We start from the raw sequence: 8,341 nt of genomic DNA on the forward strand, positions 1-8,341 counted from the left end.
CACTGCAATCCGGCCCTGAGACATGTAGCCCAGAACAGATTCATAGCATTTCAGCACCACTTATAAAGCTCTTACTCCATCACTCTTCTCAGCTCCTTGGAGGCCAAGCGTTGCCCCCTCCCTTGGCTCGCCCACACTGTGCCATCTGCTTGGCACATGCTCTAGCCTGCTCTCCCTACCTGTCCCCTGGCCAACTCTGCTCATCCCTCAGGTCTCAGGTTAGATAGATGTCACCTCCTCCAGGAAGCCTCCCCTGAACCCCAGGAGGTACGCACCACTGGCTCCATCCTACAGATGAGGAAACTGAGGAACAGAGAAGTTAAGTGACTTGCCCCAAATCACATGGCTAGAAGGTGGGGGAGGTGGGTCTGAAGCCAGTGCAGGTCTATCCAGGGCTTCACTCAGCCATCACTTGCTAAACCACTTTTTTGGGGGTTTTTTTTTTTCTAGTACGCGGGCCTCTCACTGCCGTGGCCTCTCCCAACGCGGAGCACAGGCTCCGGACACGCAGGCTCAGCGACCATGGCTCACGGGCCCAGCCGCTCCGCAACATGTGGGATCCTCCCGGACCGGGGCACGAACCCGTGTCCCCTAGCATCGGCAGGCGGACTCTCAACCACCGTGCCACCAGGGAAGCCCTGCTAAACCACTTTTAAAGTGTGATCCTTGGACCACTAGCAGCAGGAGCAGCCTCACCTGAAAACTTGTCACATGTGCAAATTCTGGGGCCTCACTCCAGTCCTGCTAAAGAAAACTCTGGGGGTGGGCCCAGCAAGCCATGGTTAAACAAGCCCTCCAGGTGGTATCAATGTTCACTAAAGTTCAAGAACCAATGGTGGAGAGAATGGTCTCCAGCTGAGCCTCCTGCCTTTCAGCCACACCCTGTGGGGTCCTTGCCAGGTCTAGAAAGCATCACAGCTGGAGAACGGAACAATGGCCGCCCTCTGACTTTCCAGCCCTCTGAAATGCTTCTCTGGGTGTTCCACAGCCCTGGGACTTTGGGGACCCAGAGAATGTCATCTTCTACTTCGTCATCAGCCTGTTAGTGACTCACTCCTTCCTTCATTTGAAGCCTTCTTCTTGTGCCCATCAGCCTTGCCTGCAAGAGTTTAATCCAAGCTACTTTTATCCTGTGGTGGTCACTATAACCACTTTCTTCTAGAACATTCTCAGTTCACGGGGATTAAGTCTGCAGTTTCTTGGTCAGCAAAACTGATCTCCCCAACACAGAAATGTTTATTTTTTAATCAGTCCAGCCAGCCACTATTACTTTGAATGCAGTCCCGCTCATCAACTTTTCCTGTATCAGCTTTAGGAACAGGGCCAGAAAGAGTAAATCCTAGAGAATGAGCTTGAACAAATCCAAGTTTCTGCTGGTGACCCTCAGCTTTCTTCCACACTGCTCTCAGTGTCCTGGCAACTGGATGCCAATCCTGCCAAAGACTGGACAAGACTTCTTTGGGGAATCTGACCAGTGTGAGAAAAAAGGCCTAAAGATACCCTTCCCCTGTGGAACAGCCCAGTTAGATCACCCTGAGGGGAAGGCCACAGCCAGCAAGCCTCTTTCATACCCAAAGACCTTCCAAAGAGCTTCCTGGAGCCCCATACTCTTCAGTGGACAGCCACAGACCACCAGAGAGGGGGAAAGGAGAGGCTCTGCTCCACAGTCATTCAGAGGCCCAGGCTCCCTCCAGCTTGTGGCTCTGCCCTTCTCCGGGCCCTCAGAGTCCTCTCAACTCTGCTGGTAAATGAGGAAAGTGGGGAGGTTTTTAGGGTCCAAGCTTGACGGGGGCACACACTCTTTCTGCTCACATTCCATCAGCCAAAACTCAGTCATGTGGCCCACCAAACTGTAAGGGAGCCCAGGAAATATATCCAGGTGATACCCCAAGAAGAAGAGGACATGGGTGACCAATAGCCATCTCTGCCACATAATTCATTAAAAATGTTTTAAAATCATATCAGTGATATATCCTTAGTAGTCGGCCAGAAAGTACTGTTCTGTCACCAAAAGCACACACACACACACACACACACACACAATACCCACCGCAAATCACAGAACATACACAAGTGATCATATGTAAACTGAAACCATTTCAAGGGATGGTCAGGCCCTGACTTCCTGCTTCCCCGCCCCCTGCAAAAGATAAGAACTTGGGATCCCAGCCGACACACCCTCTTTAAGAACAGGAGAGGAGGGAGGATGGCAGTCTCAACCATGTTACATCTAATTTCCCGTCATCAAGCAGCTTTATTGTATTTGCTGAATAAATGCATCGACCAAACAATGACCGTAGTAGGGTGCTGTGGAGGCCACAGAGAAGGATGACGCCTGCCAAACTCTATCTCCTAAACCCTACCTCCTACCACTGGCATCCTTTCCATCACCTCCTCCAGGAAGCCTTCTCCAATAACCCTCCGTCCCCCCCACCCCCCACCCCCGAGTGGGCATTATCAGCTCCACCTGCTTGCTCTGTAGTCCCAAACTTAGTCCATCTTGCTTATTAGTATCTGCCGGTAGACCACTCTGGATCTGTCTCCTCCTCTGTAAAATCAGAGGGGTAGACAATTTCCTGGCTGAGCTGCCCCAAGGCAGGCAGCTTCCAGGGCCGAGGACCCAGAAGTCAGGCTCCCATAGAGCGTCCCCACAAGGCAGACGGAGAAGCGCCCCCCTGCCAGCAGCCCATTTGTCTCACGCGGGGCGCAGCTGGGCCGGTTTCCCGCACGCAATCCCCCAGGCGGGTGCGGCGAATCTAGGCCGGGACTCACCCGGTAGGCCCCAGCCCCGCCACACGCATATTAACGCCCGGCCCCTTGGCGCACAGGTCCACGGAGCCTGCCAACACCCGAACTCCTGCAGTCAACAATGCAGCAAGGGCGCGTCTACACGGTCCTCGAGGTTCCCGGAACTTGGGCCTCTCGTTCAGGGGCCGGGGTGGGGGATGCAGGCCCTGCAGGGGAAGAAAGGCAGCGCTGCCCCCACCCTCTGCGGGCCTCCAGGAGCCGCGGGCGGAGGCCCCAAGCTGCCTCTCCCCGACCGTCACGTGCCAAGTATTTTACCAATAGACACTGTCGATAATCGGCACGGCTCCCCCATTTTACAGAAGCAGACACTGAAACCCGAGGAGCTTAACCCCCACACTCTCCTTCCGCCTGGGGCCCCACTTTTAAGCCCCAGACGCTCCGCGCTCCGGGCGCCGGCTGCACCGGGGAGCACAGGCTTGCAGCGCCGGATCCCGGCCCCCCAGGCCAACCGCCGCCCTACCTACCTGTCTCGGGCGGAGAGGCACGGCAGCCGCTGCCCACGGCCGCGAGGATCCAGAGGAGCTGGCAGAGGCTCGAGGCCCGGTGCTCCAGGGTGCAGGGCGGGCGGGCCCCCCGAGAGTGCCGGGGAGCAGCGAGCGGGGAGCGCGGGCTGGCGCTCCGGGGAGGCAGCGGCGGCCGCCGGAACGATCCCGGGGCGCGAGGGGCGCACGGAGCCGCTGGAACGATCCCGGGGCGCTGGGGGCGCGTTCCAAGGGCAAGGGCAAGGGCGCCGGCGACCGTCGGCTGGGCTGGGGCAGCTGCAGCGCGCGGCGTTCGGGCGGCGTATCCGGACACTCGCCGAGCTGGGGCTGGGGCTGGGGCAGGGGCAGGAGACTGCGGGCAGGGGCGGGGCCGCGGGCGGGCGGGCGTAAGCTCGGCGCGGCGCTCACGTGGCCGCGGGTAATGACTATCACCGCTCCTGCAGCCGTCGCTTGGATCTCCCGGCGCTGCGTCTGCGACTCCCCAGCCGGCTGAATACACAGCGTCCGGATCTAACGCGTGGGGCCGGCCTGGCACCTACCAGCGAAGGGGGCGCCCTCCCAGCGGGTAATTTGAAAGGGGGCAGCTAACCCGTCCCTCGCCCACCGCACCTTCCCATTCTCCATCCGATGCCCGCCTAGTTCCTGTATTCGAGTCCTTTCCAAAATCAGTAGTGATCGGATCTCATTGTACGTCGCTATGCATAACCTTGCAATATTTTTATCAGAAATTGCTTTTTTTTCCCCCTCCGGATTTCTGCTTTGTGAAAACAGGCACTTATGACTGTGGCAATTATTTGTGTAATACGTTGCTGTATTCTTAACTCAGCGCACAGCCTGGCACATAGTAAGTGCTTTAATAAATACCTGTAAAATGAATGACTAAATATGGAAGGTATAAAGGAGAAAAGGAAATAAAACTAGTGATAACTACTGTGAACATGTTCATATTATATTCTTCCAGATATTTTTTCTAGTGAAATTTTAAAAATGTCACAACTCTTATTTTAGAAATAAAAGTAAGGGACTTACCTGGCAGTCAGTGCGGTGTGGCCAAAAAATAAATAAATGAAAGATGTAAGTAATAACAGTAATATTTATCAAGCTATTTATCGCATTCCATCTTCACACCAACGCTAGTACCGCTACTTCACAGATCATAAAACTGAGGCTTATAGAGATACACTTGCCCAGAAGATTTACAAGGTGGCTCCTTCCTCTTGGCAAAGAGCATGTATCTATATTACAGGGCTCCTGCTGGTTTGGGGTCTGCTGAGTCACTCTGTGTAGTAAAAAAGGGGAGAGGAATTTGAAGGACCCCCGCAGGTGAGAGGAGTGCAGGAGCCAGGCAGGGGCTGCCAGGGGCTGTGGGAAGGATGAGGAAAGGAAAGGCTTCCAGTAGGGCGATGTCTAGTGGGGGCTGTTTAAATAGTTCGTGGTGGGGTTTGTGACCTAACCACTTACCTCTGCCCCAAAGAGTTCTTCAGTCAAAGCCTCCTTGGACTGGAATGGTGTATGTGACCAAGTTCTCCCACGGAACTGGAGGGAGGGCTGAGTGTCCAGGTGAGCCCCAGGCAAACACAGAGAAACAGGTGTGTGCAGGCAGGCCAGAGACAGACATGGTTATCTGGGTATGCATATGGGAATACATACATTTTTCCTAACAAGAGTGGACTCATCTATTTCTCCTTTCTACTCAACACTAGGTTGTAAACATGTTGACCACCCCTGTGGTCAAGGGCCACCTGTCGCTTGTAATGCCTTCTTTGATGAGCCTTTTTGGGGTTGTGGTAAAAGCTGATATTTACAGGGCATTTATTTTGTGTCAGGTACTGTGGTAACTGCTTTACAGACATTATCTCTTTTAATTCTCATCCCAACCCTCTTACTCTCCTCACTTCATACACAGAAAGAAGGAGGCCGGTTAAGTGACTCTCCCAAGTTTACATAGTAAGTTGCAGAATTTGACCCAGGTCTAGGTATATACTGACCCCTTTAATGTCCTGTCTATAAGCCTTGCCTCTTCAGTTTTTGTGGCCCCTAAAAATTCAGATCCCGTTGGGAGAGTGAAGTCCTTCAGCTTACCAGCTGCAATGGCCCCTGCAGGGAGAAGGTTCAAGTTTATGAGGCTTGGGGAGTGGGTGACATTCAGGCAGCATCTCATAAGGTGGTGAGGGGAATGAAAAAAAAGAAATAGTCCTGAAACCCATCATTGAGTGTTTTAACTTTTTGGCCTCTGTACTACAAGTTTCAGAAAATATCAATACAGGATCTAGAAGATATAATCATTTTGGTTTGAAGTATTGGCTCCTTTAGTCACCTTGAGAAAACTCCTCTGGCTTTTGGCAAAAAACAAAATTGCACCTGAAATTTTGACCGTGGGAAAGTTGGGCAAGGACAAAGAGTCTGAGCTAGTCTGTCCAAGCCCAAAGCCAGACAAAAAAAAAAACGACTGTTCTACTTATAGCTCTGTGACCCTGCGCAAGTTATTTAGCTTCTCCTTTCCTCTTTAATCTCTTCTGTGCATAAGCATCTTGATTTGTCTTCAAGGAGCCAGTCCACCTTATTCTCAGTTCATGAAAACTGCCCTCCACACTCTTCCTGCTCTAAGATTGGACATATGATTAGACCTGGCCAATCAGCATATTCCATCCCTTTTGCCCCATTCATTGGTGCTGGGGTGAGTATGTAACCAAAGCCAAGCCAATGAGATACTAATCTGGTTCTTTTATAGAAACCATTTAAAAAGAGAATCTCTTGGAAGCAACCTAAATGTCTATCAGCAGATGAATGGATAAAGAAGATGTGGTATACATATATACATATATGTGTGTGTGTGTATATATATATATATATATATATATATAAAATGGAATATTACTCAGCCATAAAAAATAATGAAATAACACCATTTGCAGCAATATGGATGGACCTAGAGATTATAATACTAAGTGAAGTAAGTCAGACAAAGACAAACATCATATGATATCACTTATATGTGGAATGTAAAAAACAATGATAGAAATGAACTTATTTACAAAACAGAAATATACTCACAGACATAGAAAACAAACTTAAGGTTACCAAAGGGGAAAGGGGGGAAGGGAAAAATTAGGACTTTGGGATTAAAAAGATACACACTACTATATATAAAATAGATAAACAGCAAGGACCTACTGTATAGCACACAGAACTATATTCGGCATCTTGTAATAACCTATAATGGAAAAGAATCAGAAAAGTAATATATATGCATATGTATAACTGAATCACTTTGTGTGCACCTTCTGTAACAGTTGTGTTAGTTTTGGGTGTGCAGCAAAGATATATATATATATTCTTTCTCACATTCTTTTCCATTTTAATATTTACAAAATATAGAGAGCTCTTATAACTCAAATAATAAAAAGATAACTCAATTTCAAAATGGGCTAAAGATTTGAACAGACAGTTCTCCAAAGAAGATATATAAATGGCCAATAAGCACATGAAAAGATACTCAACATTATTAGTCATTAAAAAATGCAAATCAAAACTACATCCACTAGGATGGCTATGATCAAAAGTCAGATAATAACAAGTATTGGCAAGAGTGTGGAGAAATTGGAACACTCATACACTGCAAGCAGCAATGGAAAATGGAAAACAGTTTGGTGGTTTCTCAAAAACTTAAACATGGGGTTACCATACAACCTAGCAATCCCACTCCCAGGTATATATCCAAGAGAAATGAAAACATGTCTGCACAAAAACATATGCACAAATGTTCATAGCAGCATTATTCATAATAGGCAAAAGGCGAAAAAACCCCAAATATCCATCAACTGATAAATGGATAATTAAAATGCATTATACCCATACAACGGAATATTACTCAGCAATAAAAAGGAATGAAGCACTGATAAATGCTAAAACATGGATAAACCTTAAAAACGGTATGTTAAGTGAAAGGAGCCAGACACAAAAGGCAACAGATTATATGATTTCATTTATATGAAATGTCCAGAATAGGGAAATCCTTAGAGACAGAAAGTAGATTAGTGGTGGCCCACAGCTAGGAAGGGAGTCTGGGGGTAATGGAGAGTGACTACTAAAGGTATGGTATTCCTTTTTGGGGGGATGAAGATATTCTAAAATTGATTGTGAGGAGGGCTGCATAATTCTGTGAAGATACTAAAAAACAATGAACTGTACACTTTAAAGGGGTGTCTTGTATGGTATGTGAATTAAATCACGATAAAGCTGTTACCCTCAGAAAAGGGCTCCTGGTATCCTCACGGTGCTTCAGGGTGTGGCAGCAGAAGAGAGGTCACCAGGAATGGTGCTCTAGCCCAATCTAGGTATGTGGCTGCTCCCAGCTTCAAGGGATGGCTGCAATCCTTCCACGGGCTCAGGGAGGGCTGGAGAACTGCTCTAGACACATATGCCATGGGAATGAAAGGCTTCTCAAGTGCTACCTGCTCAGATTCCCTGTCCACAGGAAGCCGTGTCCATGGGAGTTTAAGGTAGTTTTAGGTTCACAGCAGAGTTCAGTGGAAGGTTTGGAGATTTCCCATATCCTTCCTGCCTCCACACAAGAATAGCCTCCCCCATGATCAACATCTCCCACCAGAGTAGTGCATGGGTTACAATTAACAAACCTACACTGACACATCATAATCACCTAGAGTCCACAGTTTATATTAAAGTTCACTTTTGGGCTTCCCTGGTGGCACAGTGGTTGAGAGTCCGCCTGCCGATACAGCGGACACGGGTTCGTGCCCCAGTCCAGGAGGATCCCACATGCCGCGGAGCGGCTAGGCCTGTGAGCCATGGCTGCTGAGCCTGCACGTCCGGAGCCTATGCTCCGCAACGGGAGAGGCCACACCAGTGAAAGGCCCGCGTACCGCAAAAAAAAAAAAAAAAAAGTTCACTCTTGGTGGTGTACATTCTGTGGGTTTGACCTAACTTATAATAATATGCATCAACTGTTACAGTAACATACACAGCAGTCCCACTACCTTAAAAATCCTGTGTTTCACCTATTCATCCCCTGCATCCCCCTCGATCCCTGG

General features: G+C 49.0%; 1 protein-coding gene across 1 annotated transcript in view; it reads right to left on the reverse strand.

Annotated features, from left to right (window-relative positions):
- EEF2K (eukaryotic elongation factor 2 kinase) overlaps positions 1-3,645 on the reverse strand; it is a 60,547-nt gene extending 56,902 nt beyond the window's left edge. Inside the window, exon 1 of the mRNA XM_022588574.3 lies at positions 3,273-3,645. The gene's annotated coding sequence lies outside the window, so the exon portion shown is untranslated. The remainder of the gene's footprint in view (positions 1-3,272) is intronic.
- Between the last annotated feature and the right edge of the window lie 4,696 nt (positions 3,646-8,341).

The sequence above is a fragment of the Delphinapterus leucas genome, chromosome 15 (assembly GCF_059928025.1).
Source record: "Delphinapterus leucas isolate spDelLeu-1000000601 "Yukka" chromosome 15, BTC_Dleu_Yukka2, whole genome shotgun sequence".
In the NCBI taxonomy this organism is placed as follows: Eukaryota; Metazoa; Chordata; class Mammalia; order Artiodactyla; family Monodontidae; genus Delphinapterus; species Delphinapterus leucas.